The sequence below is a fragment of the Fukomys damarensis genome, unplaced genomic scaffold (assembly GCF_012274545.1).
Source record: "Fukomys damarensis isolate Sample0158 unplaced genomic scaffold, DMR_v1.0_HiC HiC_scaffold_24, whole genome shotgun sequence".
Lineage (NCBI taxonomy): Eukaryota > Metazoa > Chordata > Mammalia > Rodentia > Bathyergidae > Fukomys > Fukomys damarensis.
In genome coordinates this window covers 20,696,682-20,717,870 of record NW_022900936.1, presented here as the reverse complement: position 1 = coordinate 20,717,870, position 21,189 = coordinate 20,696,682, and the positions used below count along the sequence as shown (strand labels likewise).

The window sequence follows — 21,189 nt, the reverse complement described above, 5'->3', positions numbered from 1 at the left end:
AAATGCTATTTTATTTCTGTTGGAAGCTGTACTTCTAGAGTCACATATTTTATTGCTTTTTGCACATGATTCAGAGTGTGTATCTTGTTTCATTTGATAAGGTATAACAACTAAGGTCATGGTAACAGAAAATTTTCACATTTTTTCATGCAAATGAAATAGTTCTTGTTAGAAAGTTTATCTTCATTTCAATGGTAACATACGTTTTCCAGTTATAGTTATAGCCAGTTAAGAGTTTCCAAGAAGACAAATGACTTCATGGATAGCATATAAGCTGTTCAAAATGAGAGAGTGAGACTGAATAATTTAAAATTGATTACTTGCTTATAGTTGTTTCTGTTTGATATAATTATCAATAATTAGAAATATCAGGCACTTATTGTATTTATAGTTCTTACTTTGGGCTACATGTTCAATAAGAGACTACAAAGAATACTGGATTATTGATTTGTAGCCTATGAGTAATTATTAAAGCTTCATTATTACCTGGAACCAAATAACAGCAAACAGTAGAGATATTACTAGAATTCAGGTTTTGTTAGTTAAATATCTAAACTGAAAACTGAAATGGATAGGGAGAAGAATGTTGTTGATTTGAGAATGATTTATTTTGATATATAGTTTCTTTATATAACACATTCATATTGATGTTTTGTGATTGATTAAATTGGAAAATTCAGAATAAAATATTCAGAAATCTAAAAATGTTGATATTTTGATGGGAAAACCTTTTATGTTTGACAGGTAGGTTATCCATCTTGAATATATATTAATGTAGATAATATCATTTTTAGGTATTATTAAATTATGAAATTAGTCTGCTTTTCTCATTTGATTATGAACAATGGCAGGAAAAATAGAGGTAGTCTTTCTTTTTTCTAGGCATAACTATAATTTCTTTTGAATTACTTCTGCTCCCAAGTCTATTGCGAATGCTTTTGTTCTACTGTCAGATTATCAATTGGTGTGATCCAAGTTTAAATTTGTTTGAGTAGCTATTAAGATTGATTTCTCTGCAGAATCCCGAGAGGAAGAAGCAACTAATAGGTAACTAAAATATTTTCAGGTAAGCATTTCCCGTGCTCCAAAATAGATGCCACTGTACACAAATTTTGTTTCAAATGAATTTTATATAAGAAAATCCAGATTAATATTTCTAGAAGTTTTATTCTATGAAAGAAATAAAAACTATAAATTGCTTATTTGTAAGAAAATGTAAATGCTGTTTTTTTACTGTTCCTCCTTAAAAATACAATTTTGCCTGATTGAATATTTTCTCAAGACAAAATGTAGTCTTCCCTGTCTCCTGGTTTCAACTAGGATGGCTCCGTGGAAGGGAGCCGACAGCACAAAACTACTTTCTCCCTTCCGTCCATGCTGTCTCGCCTGAAACTTAACCAGGTTAAGCACTCTCCAACAATGTCACTAAAGGGTCTTTTTTTTGTGTTACCAGGAATCGAACTCAGGCCCTTACGCTTGTGAGGCAGGAAGGGGAACCACTGAGCTAAATCCCCAGCCCTAAAGGGTCTTTTTTTGTTTAGAGAAAATGAGACCTTATACGGTTTGTTTATTCATTAATATTCCCCATAAACAAGTATGTTTTTCAGTCATCTGTAGTTCTTTACAGTTTGTGATGTTTCTATTAAGAAGTGGATATAGCATATGCATTCCATGAACATTTTCCTTGACAGCACCAGATTAAGAAGCAGTCGTTTGTTCAAAGGGAATCACACATCTTGACAAAAATAGTCATTTCAGTAAGAAAAGCAGGACTATGTGTGCATATTTTACATTGACATTTGAATAATCAATTTGATTTTGAATGTGTGAAAACATTAAAAATTAAAATGATAAATTTTCCCAGCACTTCTGTGGCATTTTCTTTTTGCTCTAGAAACGTGCATATCACTGAAGTTGCCAAAGGGTCACTTGTGTGATTCCCTCTCAGTTGCAGCACTAAATGTTAGGTTGCTTGTGGATTCCTAATCCTTGGTTAACATTATAAATCGACACTTGTCAGATGAGGGAAGCATATTAACTGGAGTTATTATATTTCAAAACCAGAGTGTTTTTTATTCTGACAGCATCCCAGAGAGGAGACTCTGTGATGTGTAGCTACAGATAATTCATAGCAGTGAGGAGGCTACACATTGCCAGTGATTACTGTGAAGGCAACTTCTGCTAGCATGCCATAATTCTCACTACAGCCCTCTATTTTAATTGTTGTCCTACCAGAAAGTTATTTGCTCCTCTTACTAAGCTAACAGTTGTCAGCTGTGTACATTTTTATAGTTACAGTATTTTAGAAATTGGGTAAAGTACTGTAGAGGATATCTTAACCGAATCTTCATTTTCCTGTTGAAGATAATTGTCTTTTCATATCTCAGGCTCACTCCCATGTATCTCAAAGAAGGTGTTCTAAAAATTTTTTTCACAGAATCTCAATGGATTTCTGCTGTCCATGTCAGTTTTATCATGTTTATTTTCTCAGAATACAGTTACTTAAATTTATAAATGTATATTTATGTATAAGTGTAAGAAATACGAGTATGACAGACACAGTCATCTCTTGATTTTAAAGGGACCTTGGCTCCAGAACTCCCATGGTTGCTCAACTCCAAGGATGTTCAAGCCCCTAATATGAAATAGTCTGGAATTTGCATATAACCTACCTACATCCTCCTGTATACTTTAGATCATGTCTAGTTTACTTATAATACTGCCTACTACTATAAAGTCTATATGAATTATTGTGATTCTGTTTTACTTAGGAAATAATGACAAGAAAGAAGTCTGTGCATGTTCAGTAAAGATGCAATAATTTTAGACCATTTTTTTGTGTGTGTCAGGGATTGAACTCAGGACTTTGTACTTGTGAGGGAGGTATGGTGCCACTGAGATAAATCCCTATACCATATTTTTAAGCACTGTTGCTTTTTTTTTTTTTTAAATAACATTGGTTGAATCTGTGGCTGCAGGAACTTGTGGGAAAAGAGGGCTAGTTACATATATTTTTTGCAGTTTTACTGAATTGATCTGCCTTAGGGAACTACACCAGTGGAAACATAACATTTTTTAGTAAACATTTCAGAAAGATTGATGAAATTTTTCCTGATTTTTGTTCTTAAAAACACAATTTGGTAGACTCACATTATATAAAAAGCCACAATAAACATAGATCCAACAATGAATATTAACATTAGCTTATTTTATAAGACTTTTAAAAAACTATTATAGTCTGGAATATTATGTCTTTGGAAAGTGTGAACAGCAATAAAAATTATTTGGGGTAGTAAAAATGATTTAGAAGATGTCATCACTCATTAATTTTCTAAATAGGTGGTGTTATGACATTAATGTTAGCTGAAAACTTAGAAAATGTTGATAGCAATTATTTTTCACTTTTTTGAGACTGATATCCAGAAGAGAGAGTATAGCTTCACTGATCATGGAATTAGAGGAGTGTCTTTATTAAACAACTACCTCTTCTACATGCTTCTCAGCTTATCTCAATAGATTACATCCCAGCATAATACTTGACAGTAGGTCAGAACATCTTCTCATGAAGTCACTGAAGTAATTAAACCAGAGTGGTATCGCTTAAAGATGTAAAACCTGGAAAATGAATTTGACTTGCCTCCTGGGAAAGCAATTTGGAATGTACAGATCAACAAGGCCTTGTAAAATCTGCTGGACACTGGAAGTATTTCTGATTTCATTTTTTAAAACTGGAATATTTGCATATACATAAAGTAATACCTTGAGAATAAGAACAAAAACTAAGCACAAAATTCATTTGTATATGCCTATGGACAGAGGCTGAAGATAATTCATTTTTAGAGGCACATGTTTTAACTGAGACCTGTTACACAAGGTCAAGTGTGGAATCGTTCATCTGGGTCACTCTAGTGCTAAAACATTGTTCCAATTTTAGAGTGTTTTGGATTTTGGATTTTCATGTTAGGTCATAACATGAGTGTGCACATGCACATGTGTGTGTTAGACAAAGAATTATACTGGAAGAGAGGGAAGAAATGATGATTAAGATTTCAGATGTCTTTTTCCTGATCACACCGGTGAATAGGGAAATTGTACTAACTAGTTACATCAGAATTTGAGCACAGCACGTGGGCAAGATATAGAAATATGGGCAAACTACTCAGTTTATACCAGGTTAATTGACTTTTTCAAATTTCAATATTTTTAATTCTAGTGGAATTATTTTAGCATATTTCCGTATGTTTCTCAAACAGTAACACAACCTTAGGCAGGATTATGCTAACCAAACAGTTTTAAAAATATAAAATTTGGAGGTTTTCAGAGATTGACAAATCTAAGTCTACACTTATAGACCTGTCCAACAGAATGAATAAACACCCCTCTTTGCTTCTGGCATGGCCTTTTTTTATTCCTAGAAAGTAATTTAACAGGAAATTAAGAGTCATCTTTTCAAATTTAGAGGGAAATGTTGATATGCAAAGGTCTCAGGGTTCTTGTTTTCCATTATCTTAAATTCTTTTTTGAATTTTGTCACCTACATATGAGGACTGTTGCCAACTGAAAAGGATGTGTGAATACGCTTCTCACAGTCTTCCATTCCCGTAGCTTCTATTTATACAGGCTTGATGTTACGCACCTGAAATGGACCACAAGTTTTAGAATAATGAAGAAATGTCTTGGCTAGATAAATGGAATTCAAGTCTGATGTCAGTCTTTTCTGCAAGAGCTGTCCTTGATCAATATATTTAAATAACAATGTAACTTACTTTTCTTAGAGGAAATGTCACTCAATTATTTTTGGTTGAGACCTTTATAAGGAGGCAAAAGAAACAAAAGATACCTGAAATCCAAATACCAATGTAATTTTATCGTAAGATGTACTGTGAATATAATTGAGCCAAGCATTTCTGTTTCTTAAATTATTAGACTAATGAGATGGGAGGCACTCTGCCTAAACTATCTATGTTAACTAATTTATAAATGTGAAGTATTTCTGAGTAAAACTTTGCATATCGACCACAGTAGAACTTAGGAGAACTGATTGTACTTTCCCAGTCCTGTGCCCTCTACAAAGGTCTTTCAATTTTAGTCCATGCCGTTAGCAGAAACCAGTAAATGGTAATAATTTAGGAAATACAGTTCAATGGCTAAGAACCATGGCTTGGGACTCAGTGTAACTAATGTAGAATTCCAGTAACACTAGGTAAGATCTAGAATGAGTAATTTAAATATATGACATAGAAACTGTTTTAGTATTAAATATTTCATGAGACTACTTTGATAATTATTAGATTATATTATCTGATGTATCTGATATCCAATAAATTAGCTTGTGTTGTACGTTTATAATTTTTATTGTAAAGGTATGTTTGGAGAAACATTGTATGCAATGTTGAGAATTTGTATTTTACTAGTTGGTGCTATAGAATTACCTTTCAAAGGATAGATATATGTTTGCATATATATGTACTATATATATTATGAAACAGCATGCAGACACTCATATACTGAATTATACAAATGTTTTGTTTTATTTTGGTGCAGGGGATGGAAACCAAATGTCTTGAGCATGCTAAGTAAGGGCTCCACCATTGAGCTATATGTACCCAACCTCTATATGTAAATTGTTGAATGGTTTAAAGTAATAAAAAATGTAGATTATGAAATTTAAAATAGGCTTTCCTGGAATTCCTTGAGTCAAGTATTATATTTAATTGGGACAATTCGTTTGTGTGTGTGTGTGTGTGTGTGTGTTTGTGTGTCTGTGTGCGTATGAGTGTATGGGGGAAACAGAGGTAAGGGAAAGGAGGAGAGAAGGAATGGAAGAGAATGCTTAATAATTATGGAGATGTAAGGCAATGGCAAAGTGTACTGATTTATTTTTACCTAGCAAAATAAGAATCTCAGTTAATGTTTCCTAGTGGTAGAATTAATAAGTATAATGATCTTTAAAGATATGGTCTTCGTGAAGATTTGTATTAATCTTCTTATTCAAGGCTGTGGAAATCTTCAAGCCAAAGAAAAACATAGTGTTTATGATACAGGATCCTAAAACTTTGTGACAGTAATTTGTATTTCAGTGTTAAATTCAAGATAATCAGATTTAAGTGGTGATCATGGTAGAGAAGGTGAAGCCCACTCCACTTCACTTTGGATATGACTTCAATATGCTGTTAAAAAATACAGTGCCTGTTTTTTCATTTTCTCACATTTTTTTCTTTTCCCTTATTACCTTTCCCCTAGCCATCTCACCTTCCCTACACCTATAGCCCTTTTCTTCCCATTTCACAATGTCAGTTATCTCATTAGGATCTTATGTATTATTACAGTTTATTCACACCAGAGAAACTATTCAGTATTTACACATGTGTGACTTATTTATTTCACTTAGGAGTATATGTATCCATTTTCCTATGAATGAATCTAATGTCTCATTCTTTATGACTGAGTAGTATTCCATTTTATAGAAAAAACACATCTTCTTTATCCAGTTTCCAACTGATGGGCAAATGGGCTGTTTCCAAGTTTTAGCTACTACAGACTGTGCTGCTATAACATGGGTGTGCATACATCACTGTGATATGATTCTTTTAGTTCTTTTGGAAAGATACCCAGGAGAGGGATGGCTGGGTCAAATGGAACCTCAAATCTCCATGTTGATTCCCATAGTGGTTGCACCAGTGTTTGTAAATGGGGAGGAGAGGAAGGGGTTGAAGGGAGGGCAGGGACAAGGCGAAAAAATGAGAACCAAGACCTGTCATGTAGAGGTACAAGACCCCAAAAATGAATGTAACTGTCCTGTGTCCCTAAAATGTACCAATAAACTCAATTAAAAGAAGTATAAAAAAATTTAGAAAAAGCTGACAAAAAAAATAGAATGACCGCTTTTGGCCATTTAATATGATGTTGGCTGTTGGTTTTTCATAGATAGCCTTTATTAAGTTGAGATATAGACCATCTATTCCAGTTTTTTGCAGGGTTTTATCATGAATGGGTGTTGAATTTTGTCAGATGCTTTTTCTGCATCTATCGAGAGAATCACATAGTTTTTGTCCTTGACTTTGTTAATATAGTGTATTACATTTATCTGCTTACATATATTGAATCATCCTTCATCCCTGGAATAAATCTGACTTGGTCAGGTTGTATGATCTTCTTGATGATCCTCACATTAAAATCAGGAACAAGACAAGGATGTCAGCTATCACCATTCTTCTTTGATATAGTTCTGGAAACATTAACCATAGCAATTAGACAAGAGAAGGAAATTAAAGCAATAAAGATAGGAAAGGAAGAAGTTAAACTGTCATTATTTGCTGGTGATATGATACTTTAAATTAAAGACCCCAAAAAACTCCACCAAAAGACTTCTAGGCATACTTGACACTTTTAGCAGAGTAGCTGGATACAAGGCCAACACCCCCAAATCAATAGCCTTCTTGTAACAAATAACAGACTCACTGAGAGAGAAATTAGGGAAAAAATTCCCTTCACAATAGTATCCAAAAAAACGAAGTATCTAGGAATCAATCTAACAAAAGAAGCAAAAGACCTCTAAAACAAAAACTACAGCACTCTGAAAAAAGAGATCAAAGAGGATATAAGAAAATGGAAAGATATCCCCTGCTCCTGGGTAGGGGAATCAACATAGTGAAAATGGCCATACTACCAAAACTGCTGTACAGATTCAATGCAATGTCAACTAAAAAACTGGATCTTAACTTGCCAAATATTAAAACTGGACCCTTATCTTTCACCATGCACTTAATTAAAATCCAAGTGGATTAAAGGTCTAAATATTAAAACAGAAACACTAAACTTGCTGGAAGATAAGTTAGGCAGAACTCTTGCAGACATTGGCACAGGAATAGACTTTATGAACAAATCCTCAGTAGCACGGGAACTAGCAGAAAGAATCAACTACTGGGATCTCATCTTATTAAAAAGCTTCTGCACTGCAAAAGAAACCACCAACAAAGCTGAGAGACAATCTACAATGTGGGAAAAGAAAAATTATCAGCTGCTCCTCAGACAAAGGACTATTATCTAGAATATATAAAGAACTCAAAACAATCAACCCCTCCCCAAATATAAGGACCCGATTCAAAAATGGGCATCTGAAATGAACAGACATTTCTCAGACAAAGAAGTAAAAGCAGCAAGTAAATTTATGAAAACATGTTCCACATTACTGGTCATTTGAGAGATGCAGATGAAAACAACACTGAGATTCCTCCTCATCCCACAAAGAATGGCTGCCGTCAAGAAATCACACAATAACAAATGTGGCGGGGTTGTGGGGAGAAAGGAACCCCTCTCTGTTGTTGGTGGGAGTGCAGACTGGTGCAGCCACTATGGAAGTCAATATGGAGATACTTCAAAGAGCTGGGACTAGAGGTTCCATTTGACCCAGCCATCCCTCTGCCCGGTATCTTTCCAATAGAATTAAAAGAATCATATCACAGTGATACATGCACACCCATGTTTATAGTGGCACATTTTGTAATACCTAAAACTTGGAAACAGCCCATTTGCTCATCAATTGGAAACTGGATAAAGAAGATGTGATTTTTCTATAAAATGGAATACTAATCAGCCATAAAGAATGAGAAACTAGAGTCATTCATAGGAAAATGGATACATATTGAGTATATACTCCTAAGTAAAATAAATAAATCACACATGTGTAAATGCTGAATAGCTTCTCCGGTGTGAATAAACTATAATAGTACTTAAGATCCTAATGAAATAATTGACAATGTGAAATAGGAAGAAAAGGGCTAAAGTTGTAGGGAAAGTGGGAGGGTTAGGGGAAAGGTAATAAGGGAAAGAAAAAAATAGGAGAAAATGAAATAATGGAAATAAAATGTTTGTAAATGGGGAGGGAATGAGGGAGTGAAGGGAGAGCAGGGACAAGGGGAAAAAATGAGAAACAAGACCTATCATGAAGGTACAAGATCCCAGTAATGAATGTAACTGTACTGTATACCTAAAATGTATCAATAAACTCAATGAGGGAAAAAAATAGAATGCCTGTAAACAATATCGCGTGTGAAATGGTACAAATATCATAGCATCAAAATGTTTTCTTTTCTGTGAAATAGATATTGTGATACTTGCCTTATGGAATGACAATGGTGTGATTTCGCATTAAGAGAGTTGACATGCAAGACCCGGCTCAGAGTGGGTAGAAGTCTTAGTGGCAATGAATGAATCAACACTTTTGTAATCAGATATGATTGCATTCATAGTTAAAGTAGGTCTGTATAAAGGTGAAATGGTAAGCTGGGCCCTCTACTTCCTTTAATTTAACATGATAAAATGTCACATGACGTCAGCCACATCCCCTTCTTTCTTATCTATCTGCAGAAGAGTTACCATATTTCAAGACCATTGTCTCTTACCTATCTGTTCTACTAGATAGCAAATTTATATCAGATATATAGTCTTTATACGTGCTAGCGCTATATTGTCTGGGTTCAGATTTTTTATGGTATCACTTACTGGTTTTCTGACATTGAACAAATTGCCTTTTTTGGACTCACTTTTATTTCCTAGATCATTAGTGTGATAATATTGCTCCATTCCTAGGATGGCCTATATACTGAGTATAATGACATTCAAAGGCACTCAGGAACACCTAGATCTCAGGAGATCTATTTGATACATAACGATATCACAGGACACTAGTTTATGTGTGCAATAGGATACTTGTGAACTCCCTGACAGGAAAATATTGTTCATCTTTCTGTATTTAAGTCTGTCTAAGAGTAAAGGAAATGGCAGTATATTAACATTTTGAGTTTATTTTTAGTTTTGAAAGGGTTGCATGTAATTTAATAGGTATTCATAATGCTTTAAATCTTATTTTTTATTCTTTCTATTATTTATTTTATTTTAGCCAGAGTTAGTGTTTAACAGAGCAAATTTGAAAACCTAAACTGTAGTTTTTGCTGACTGAAAAGGAGTATAAGGAAAAACAAAGAAGAAAAGTAAACAGCAGCACTGGCAAAATATCCAAGACAATTAGTAATCATTTGATCAGAATAAAAAAATTCCCAGCCTATCTAATGAACATAGATGTGAAAATCTTCATTAAGATACCGGCAAACAGAATGCAGCAAATCATCAAGAAGATTATACGCCGTAACTAAGAAGGAGTCATCCCAGGAATGCAGGGATAGTTCAACATACACAAATCAATAAAAATAATACACCAAATTAGCAGAGCAAAAATCATAGGATCATCTCAATAGATGCAGAAAAAGCATTTGACAAGTCCAATACTGTACAGAAAATTGGAAAAGTGGTTTTTATCTCAATCTAATAAAATAAATCTGTCACAAACGAACAGCCAACATCATACAAAATGGACAGAAACTGAAAGTTTCCATTCTACAATCAGGAACAAGACAAGGATGGCCACTGTCATGAATTTTATTCAATACCATTCTGGAAACATTAGTTAGAGCAATTAGACAAGAGAAAGAAATAAAAGGAATAAAGATAGGAAAGGGAGAAATTATACTATTATTATTTACAAATGACATAACACTTTACAGAGACGACCCCTAACAGTCCACCAAAAGACTTTTAGATTTAATTACCAAATTCAGTAGCATAGCTGTATACAAAGTTAATACTCAAAATTTGATAGCATTGCTGTACACAAATAACAAACTCCTTGAGTTGAGTGAGAAATTAGAGAACCAACATCATTCACCATAGCATCCAAAAAAATGAAATAGCAAGGAATCAATCTAATGAAGGAAGTAAAAGGCTTTTACATAGAAAACTACAGTACTCTGATAAAGGAGGTTGAAGAGGATTTCAGAAAATGGAAATCTATCCCTTGTTCGTGGGTAGGAAGAACTAATACAGTGAGAATGTCTATACTTCCAAAATTGTTACCCAGATTCAATGCACTCTCAATCAAAATAACGACAGCATATGACACAGAATTAGAGATAACAATCCTAATGTGAAATAGGAAGAAAAGGGACAAAGGGGAAGGGAAAAATGGGAGGGGTAGGGGAAAGGAAAGAAGGGAATGGAATTAATATGAGAAAATGAAAAAATAATGGAAACAAAGGCTTTGAAGATAGGGAGGGAGGGAGGGGATTTAATAATCAAGATTGATTATGTAAAGGAACAAATTTCCAACAATGAATGTCACTTTATTGTATACCTTAAATGGTATACAATACAGACCTAGAACAACAAAAATAATTCTGGACAATAAAGACAAGTCAGAGGGATCACAATCCCTGACTTGAAATTATGCTACAAATATAGTGTGATAAAAACAGTCCTAAAACAAAACAAAGCAAAACAGACCCAAAGATCAATGGAACAAATTAGAAAATGCAGAAATAACTCCAAACATTCTCTATCATCTTATGTTTTCTTTTTATTAAGTTTATTAGTACATTTTAGGTGTACAGTACTGTTACATTCATCATGGGTATCTTGTACCTTCACATGATTTATCTTGGTTCTTAATTTTCCCCATTTCCCAGCTCCTCCTCAACCCCCCATCCTTCCTAGGTGTTTCTTTTTCATATATTTTTCCTTTCCCTTTTTACCTTTCCCCATCATTCTCACTTCCTTTACTCTTTTAGACCTTTTCTTCCTATTACACTATCAGTCATACATTTTGATCCTTGTTTATACTTTTAGTTTTTCACACCAGCGGAGCTATTTGGTATTTACATGGGTGTCTTATTAATTTAACTTAACAGTATGGCCTCAATGTGGATCCTCTTAGCTATAAATATTTGTAGTTTCTCTTTATGGCTAAGTAGTATTCTAGTTTATTAAAAAAAAAAAAACACATCTTCTCTATTAAGTCTCCAGGTTATGGGCACCTTATCTTTGACAAAGGAGTCAAACACCTTCATTGGAAGAAAGATAGTCTGTTTAATAAACGGTGCTGGGAAAACTGGCTTTCCACATACCAAAGAATTAAACTAGACCCTTATCTTTCACTGTCCATGAAACTAAAATTAAAATAAATCAAAAATCTAAATATTAAAACAGAAACACTAAATCTGCTAGAAGACAGAATAGATAAAACTCTTGAAGACATTGGTGTAGGCAGAGACTTTATGAACAAACCCTGAATGCACAGGAAGTATCAGTCAACAACTAGGATTTCATTTTATTACAAAGCTTTTCAAAACAAAATAAACTACCAACAGAGTGAAGAGAGCTTTAGGTTGGAAAAAAAATTTTCCCAGGTGTTGCTCAGACGAAGAACGAATATTTATATAGTACATAAAGGTCAAAAAAATCATACCAAATATCAGATTTAAAGATTCAATCCCAAAATGGGCATCTGAAATGAATAGACACTAGGTGAAGTACAAATGCCAAATACATATATAAAAAATGTTCAACATCATTGATCACTTGAGAGATGAAAATTAAAACAATGTTGGTATTCCATCTCACTCCAAAAGGAATGGTTGTTATCTAGAAATCAACCAATAGCGAGTGCTGGTAGGGCTGTGGGGAAAAAGGAACCCTTCTCTACTGTTGGTGGGCGTGTAGACTGTTGCAGCCATTGTGGAAATCCATTTGGAGATTCCTCAGAAAACTAAAACTAGAGGTTCCATTCAACCCAGCTCTTTCCTTTCTTGGTATGTTCCTGAAAGAATTAAAAACATCATATCTTAGAGATATATGCACTCTCAGGTTTGTAGCAACAGATTGTAATAGCCAAATCTTGGAAACAGCCAAAATGCCCATCAACTGATGAATTGATAAATTATATATATATATATATATATATATGTATATATCTGTATATATATATATATTTGTGTATATAAATATTAATAGATATATGAGTACTACTCTGACAAAAAAGATAAGCTTGTGACATTTCTAGCTAAATGAATGAAGCTTGAGACAAGTATTTTCTTTTCTTTTCTTTTCTTTTTTTTTTGTACTGGGTATTGTTCTCTGGACCTTGGGCCTGCGAGGCACGTGGCAGAACCACTGAGCTAAATCACTGGCCCAAGGCCAAACTCTTCAGTGAGATATATTAAGCACACATGTTTAAATACCACATTGTTTCTCTGGTATGATAAATCAAAGTATAATAAAGACCAACATGTGTAATAGATAGTAGGAAATGGGAAGAAAATATTCAAATGGGGAGGTGAACAAGGCAGGGGAAACAAGGAGAGAAGGGGAGGAAAAAATGGAAAAAAAGCCTTTTAAATAAGAAGGGGAAGAGGGGTGAAAGGGAGGAGAGAGATGGAGGAAAGTGAAATATGTTAGGCACATGTACAAATTCCTTATGTGGAATGTTATCATTATGTATATCTAAAATGCACCAATAAGATTAAAAATGCAAAAAATGAAAAATGATCCTCTACTTATCATTTTAAAGGATTTTTTCATGAAGTATGTATATTATTTATTTTATTAAATTAATCTCTAAGAGAGTAAAGTTAATATATGCTGCTAGGACCAATTACAGCTTCCTCATCGTCATTTGAATGGGACCGTGTACCTAAGCATTGATAGCCACTTTATGAAACAACTTCTATCCTTTCTCAGAAAGGGTTTTGTAATACTATTTGGTTTGTACAACTTAGAGAAGCTGTGAACTTTTTAATTAAACAGTTTTAATAGGTTTGCTTTTGATGAAAAAGATTATACTTGAAAATGCATCAAGGAAATTTGTAATTTTAGTAGGACAATTAGGAAAATATTTGTAATTCTTTGATTTCTTTCAATATAATTGAATTTTGGCTAAATACATATTTTTTAAGTAGAAATTAAGTTTATCAAGTTTATGGTACATTTTAGGTATATAGCATGATGACGATCATCATTGGAAATTTGTACGTTTACATGATATATCTTGGTTCTGATATTTTCTCCATTGCCCTGCCCTCCTTTCCACCCTTCCATCTCCTTCCTATCTACAAAGATGTTGTTTCCATTTTTTCCTTTTCTCATTTTTGAAAAATAGGAAATATCTTTGCAAAGAAATGAGTTGCACTAATGGGTTGCCATTTAAATTCAGAGTATTCATTAACCAGGAGGTAGCTAATGAGCAGTTTAATGAGCAGCAGAAATGAATAGACAGGTTCACTCTTTTCTATTTTGCTTGTTTATTTCATGCTGATGGAAGGCATAAATATGTTGATAAAATAAAGAAACAAACCCCTAAAAACCATTTGACCCCGTGGAACTTACTGAAAACATGTTGTAATTATAGAACTTAATATGTAATGGAAACTTACAGTAAATTTTCAGAAAAAAACTAATGCAATATAAGGAAAATATCAAGCTGATATACAGAAAGCTCAAGTAAAGTTATTGAAACAAATGAAGTCAACATGTGCCAGTCTATTATTCACTGAGTTTTGTCTGCTGTTGCATCTCATTACCTCCCATTAACAGAAGTCGGAAGTTGTACAGGTCTTTCATTTTGTCTTTCAAATTTATATATTCATGTATGCTGGTTTAATTTTTACTGACCTGACATTTCTCAAACACTATTCATGGCATAAAATACAAAGTACTAAAAAAAAATGGCAAAAGTATTTATTATTAGAAATATTGTTAGAAAATATTTTCAATTTACTATAAAATTACTATTAAATGTTTAACAGTAAAACATTGAGAAACATATTAAATGAGTTTGCATTATAGGAAAAGACAATATCTCAACATTCACATGAACTTTTCTACTTGAAATTGCTATTTCTTGACTTTCTTCTGGCCTATCATTTAAAACTGATTTTCAGGCTCTGAGCTCTAAATTTTGGCTTCTTATGTGGTATTTTTAGCGAAGCAAGTCATTGGGTCTCTGCTTATTAATACACTTTGCTGGTCCATCTATACGAATTTCTTTATTTTATGAGTCCTTAAGCAGCACATTTTTTTTTCTCTCATTGAGTTTATTGGTACACTTTAGGTATACAGTACAGTTACATTCATCATTGGGATCTTGTACCTTTACATGACAGGTCTTGGTTCTCATTTTTTTCCCCTTGTCCCTGCCTTCCCTTCACCCCCTCCTCCCCTCCCCATTTACAAACATTTCATTTCCATTTTTTCATTTTCTCATATTTTTTTCTTTTACCTTATTACCTTTCCCCTACCCCACAACTTTCCCTACACCTTTAGCCCCTTTATTCTTATTTCACATTGTCAATTATATCATTAGGATCTTAGGTACTATTATAGTTTATTCACACCAGAGAGACTGTTTGGTATTTACACAAGTGTGACTTATTTATTTCACTTAGGAGTGTATCCTCAATGTGTATCCATTTTCCTATGAATTAATCTAATTTCTCATGCTTTATGGCTGAGTAGTATTCTATTTTATAGAAAGACCACATCTTCTTTATCCAGTCTCCAACTGAGGAGCAAATGGGCTGTTTCCAAGTTTTAGCTATTACAAACTGAAGCAGCACATTTTAAAAATGATCAGTTTAATTTTACTTTACCTTTCTACAATATGCATCAAGCAAAAAAATCAACTTTTGTATAAATTTTATTTTCACCTACAGATGAAATCAAATTGTCCCAGATTCAAATATCACTTCTCCTTCCAATGTTGGAATTATTTTGGGTTTCATAGAGTTGTATTAATTATAACATGTATTGTAGTTGTTGAGAAAATGTTATGACACAGTATTAGCTTTATATTTTATTTCCTTAATTTTTGTATTTTGGTAATCTGATGAAACCAAACTATACACATTAAATACCTAATGCTAATTCTAACACTATTTTTATGTCTATGAAATATGTCTACATTAAATTTCTAATTACATGTTTATTTTTCTTTGATATATTCATATTTGATAGCACAGACACTTTTGAATTGCCTAAGTATAAATAAAAGGCATGACAATTACAGTCTTCCACTTACTATCATTGTGATTCTTTCTCTCCATAATATCAAGACCTTATAAAAAATCCTTAATTTCCAATTAATTTTGTTGTTATTTCATAGGATCACGTATATAAATGGCTATTTGTATTGTGGCTATTTGTATTGTGGAAATATATTTGGGTTGGAACACTTGAAGATAATCTGATTCATTCTCCTAATTTATTTCTTTTACACACAATGACCCTACAGCTTTCCTCAGAACAAGTCCGATGAAATGTGTCTTTGAGTTGGATACCTGGATCCTGCAGTATTTGAATGTTTAATTAAAATCACATGGAGTGCTATAACCTGCAGTTTTATTATTCAGAGTAGATTTGAATTTGAAATATTCCCTAATGATTATTCCATACATTTTCCTATCTTGTACTGGAGGGTTAAAGTCAAAGTAAAGAAAAACAATACAGTGAACTTCATTAAGGATGTAAGGGAGAAATTGTCTTTTAGAACCCATTGTAAGTCAGTGATACTCACCAGTTTTTCAGAAGAAGCTAAGTCAGAGATCAGGTGCTACTTGGATGAGTGTTAATTTTGGGGAGTTCATTTTAATTGTTAACAGACCCCCAGTGTCTTAAGCATCAACATTTTGCTTGAAGTAGTGAAGGTGCTTTAATTTATAGGGCTCTTTGTGTTTGGGCTTAGCTCTTTTAGCTTCTGGACCTTGCGTGTCTGGTGCCATAAAAGGCTTGTGGCAAATAGTGTTATGTAAAAAAGCAAACACCTGTTCTGTGAATCTGGCTACCATTGCTATTTTGTAAATTCAGAAACCTACATCTCCTTCAAGTCATCATTTTAGATTCTCATATAATTCTACGTTCTTTGTATCCTTTACGGTATACTACTAATTCCTATTGTGCTGCTTTCCGCAGCTAAGATGTAATAGAATTAGTGGCTCATGGCTGATTTCAAAGACCTTTTCTCACCATTGTCATTGTTCGTATCAGACAGAGTTTGCCAGCAGAAGACAGAACGAATCCTTTAACCCTAACCTTAGTGAGCTCTCTTATAGAGACTAAAACTGATCTTGTCCTTTTATTCTTTGATGTTTTTCACAAGTCGTATTCCACATTCTATTTTAGGTATGACTTGTACTATTACTCTCTCTCGCATACAGTACAGGTTCTATAGGGCCTAGGCTGGAATCTAAGAAGCATTCCAGAATACACAGCTTTTCAAAATCGTGTCTTTCTCCAGATGCACATGCAGCAATTCCTTGGAATTAATTCTTGCTCAGAAACACATCAGCCCTTAGGCCAACAGGCCTCTGGTGACCCACACCGCAGTCCTGCCCGCAGACAAGTTCAGACAGATTTGAAATCCTTTGATGATTCCAATGTGTGCTCCATCTGGGCTTTCTGCTATAATTAGAAAAGAAATCATCATGTAGTATCCTGTTTACTCTTTTTTCTCAAAACAATAATAAATGTAGCTAATATTCGATGACTTGGCAAAGAATTAATGGCTTATTAAGGAAATTAAAATTTTAAAATGATATATAACGTTTAAGGAGTCGATTTTAGGGGTTTGTTTTGTCTGTTTGCCTATATTTTGCTTAGCTCCAGCAGTACCTTTACCATTTCTCTCCATTTACTCAGTTTTTACATTTGTGTATAAATTCATTTACAGCTTTTATATAATAGTTGCAAAAAAGATAATAAAATATGATTGCTTTCATTGATATGTAGTGACTATCAACCTATATAAATATGTTAATAGGAGTTTATTAAAAATGTAAATATTTCTCCTCAATAAATTTACAGGATGGTTGTGCATTTAAATGTTGAAAGGACAGATGAGTTTGTATTATAAAACTTTGCAGTGGTATAAGAATAGGTAGTCATTTTTTTTCACATTTGTGTTTTCTTTATGATAATATTTTATTTTAAAATTTGTATCTATATTTCTAAGGGAAGATGGTATATTATTATGTACTTGTGCAAATTAGAAAAAATTATCTTTTAGTAGAAATTATGATAAAGCTTGCTTACGAAGCATGTAAAGTTAGTACTACCATTTTAAACTAATTTCTTTTTTCTTTAAACATTCCTAGGATGGAAGGCAGGGTCCTCATATTGAACTAGAGCACCAGCCCTTTTTAAAATTATTTTATTTTATTGTTTATTTTGATCAGTGTCTTGCGAGGTCACATCTGGGCTGAGTTCTAACTTGAGATGCTCCCAGATGCTGGGTTTACAGGTGTGCACTGACAAGATCAGCTGATTTTTTTAATTTGTTTTTATTTTTGGTAGTGCAGAGAATTTAACCCAGAAGTGTACACATGCTAAGCATGCTCTGCATGACTCAGTACATCCACAACTAATTACAAAATCTTCACTGTATGTGTTTTCACTATTTGGAATTTTTGTAATGTGCAGGTTGATTTTGTGGATTGTTTCATATTAAAAATAATCAAATTATAATATTTTGTATTATCTACATATACTATCTTATGAACTTTTTGTATGTGTATTTATGTTTCTTTATATCATTTTTAATGCTCCATACTTTTTCCAGTTTTCTGTCATGAGTACCTTTATCTGAAGGAATAGTTTTGTTTTTATTCTTCTCCTTTTTAATCATTACGTTTTTTGTTTTTCTCTTATGCTTAGTAAAATAAGATATTAATTTCATTCCTATGTGTTAGTTTTATCTTGTTGCCTTTTTTCTATATTTTTTAAATTATTTTATTTTTATTTTTATTTTTTAGTACCAGGGATCGAACTCAGGTCGTTGCACTTGTGAGGCAGGCATGGCGCCACTGAGCTAAATCCCTGACCCTTTCATATCTTTATAATTTATAATTGCTTTGTTAATTGCCATGAACTTTAGAAACATCAATTGCTATATTAAAAGGACTCTTGACTTTTACCTCAGTTTGTATATTATACTACTGTGGTATACACTTAAAAATTAATATAAATTGTTAAGTTTGCAACTATGTCTTAATACATGAAGACATACAACTCATCTCATCTACTAGCTCATGATGAGTATAACAATATTTAATGGCAGAGTTTATAATCACAGAATATTATCTTTCAAAATGTACTGCCAGACGTAATTACTTAAATAAAAACACATAAGCATACATGATGTATATATTTGAATATCTTAAGATTTTATTAATAATTTTAAATGTCTAATTATTGAAAATATTTTAGTGTTCCTCCTACAAGCATGGATGTAATTAGAAATAAATAGCATAATTAACTTTCAAAATATGAGATAAATAAATGTCTCCCTATAATCTTATATCTAGAAACTCCATCATGGTGATTCAAGATGGAAATAAATTGGTTTCATCTTGGATCCATTTTTGGAAAGAGTTTTCAATTAGCAATAATCATGCCTGGGATAAACCTCACTGGCTATGATACGGCCACTGTGCAAAGCTTCAGATTCCATTTTTAATTGTTACAAAATGCAATGAATTAAAAATTTGATTTAAAGAATATTTTTGGCCAAAATTTATCAAGTGAGATTTTACATATAGATTCTGAATGGTAGTTTTCAAGAGAACTATGAATATAAGGAAGCACAGAAAAACCTGTTCAAGTTAAAAAAAAAATTCCTTTAATTTTTTTCAGGTTCTCTCTCCTAGCCCTGAAAAGAATCATTCATACTGCTTCAGCCTAAGTCTTTTCAGTGAAACACTTTCTTGGAGTTAATTATTTTTAAGTAGAAATAAAGAAGTTAAGCTTAAGACACTAAGATGGAACAATATTCTTCTTCCTTTTTTTTTTTGTTTTTTTTTAATTAAGGTACTGAGGATTGGACTCAGGACTTTTTGCTTGAGAGGCAGGCTCAATACCACTGAGATAAATCCCCGGCCCCTCAATCTCTTTCTTAATGTCCATAGGAAAAATGTGTATCACAAATACTCTAGGGGAAAATGAATCTAAAAAATGTCAACTTAAAGAGGGAAATACACGTAAAGCATTTTGTGTTTGAATATCTCTTAATTTTGCGACAACCATACTTCTTTACCTGTTAGATATTGGTATGTATTTCATATTCCTGGATAAATTGAGAAGAGATTAAAATAGAGCAGCCATTAGTTAGCTAAATTATCTGCAAGATACTTTTATACTCTGACTTTGTGACCATGCTTTGAAATCATTCAAATAAATTATTTGTGTGTGTAAGAGAAATTGCTGGGTACCTTAAAAGAATGGCTAAACATTAGCTCTGTTCATCAAACAAGTAGTTATTTCTAGTAGGTAAGAAATTGTAAGCTACTTTGACTGTTCCTTTTAATCAAATAAAAATAATTTTATTGGAACAATCCTGCTGACCACTGTTTTCTCTAACTTATTAATTTGTTTGGGGTATAATGACTTCTTAGGAGACAAAGAAGTCCTTGGTGATATGTAAAGGCGAAGTCCATCTGGAGAGTGCCAGAGGAATTGGTGTTCACCTTCGTATAGAGCTCTGGGATACCACATGGGATTTAGGATTAGACTAATTATCTCGTCATTTAGTAGCTGTTATTTCCACTTTCTAACCTTTAATTTCCTCATTTGTAAAATCACCATAATAATGGAGTCTTAACTCATAGACATGATGTGAGAATTGGAAGAGAAAATCCACATAAATACAATGTTGGCATAATACATGTTCCATAATTAGTAGTCCCTAACACCATTATTACAATGCTGAAAAAAACCCTAAAAGCATATTACATATTCTGTGGGAATAAGGACCTGTTAGCATAAGAAAATGACAAGATAATACATGTAGTCTTAAAGTAAGTCATTCTAGCAATATCTTTATAGTTAATTTATATTTTTCTCAGTTGAGAGAAATTATGGCCTAAATATTTTTATTTGCACCAAATTAAATACTATCCTTATACAGAGTAAAAGCATAATTTAAAGACAATATTCTATATGTAGTTTTATTGGAAATGGTAGAGAATACTGATGTGATTCACTTTGTGATCTAAACATGGAGTCAGGTCATCATATTTTTTCATATTACTTTCCATATTTTTTCATGTATACTTTGATCAGCACTGTGTACTGAAAATAATTTTGAGGTAATGTGACAGGAACATTATACAACTCCAATTCAAATTAATGTGGTAGTTGATTCTATTTGACTTTTATTTTCCTTTTTTTTTAACAGTGCAGTTTTATCTTACATTTGTATGGTTATGTTGCCCATTTGTCTTGTTTGTTTGTCAAGTTGAATAAATACATTGAGCTACATGGATAGTTACCTTTGGAGAACAAATGACAGATATATATGTTTATATATATATA

The 21,189-nt window shown here is 32.8% G+C and overlaps 1 protein-coding gene and 1 non-coding gene across 3 annotated transcripts in view; one reads left to right on the top strand and one right to left on the bottom strand.

Moving 5' to 3' along the window:
* Ncam2 (neural cell adhesion molecule 2) overlaps positions 1–21,189 on the top strand; it is a 454,995-nt gene that overhangs the window by 30,473 nt on the left and 403,333 nt on the right. The window lies entirely within an intron of this gene.
* On the bottom strand, positions 19,175–19,319 carry LOC117283311. Its single transcript, XR_004514280.1, has one exon. It is a non-coding gene; the product is annotated as a U4 spliceosomal RNA (small nuclear RNA).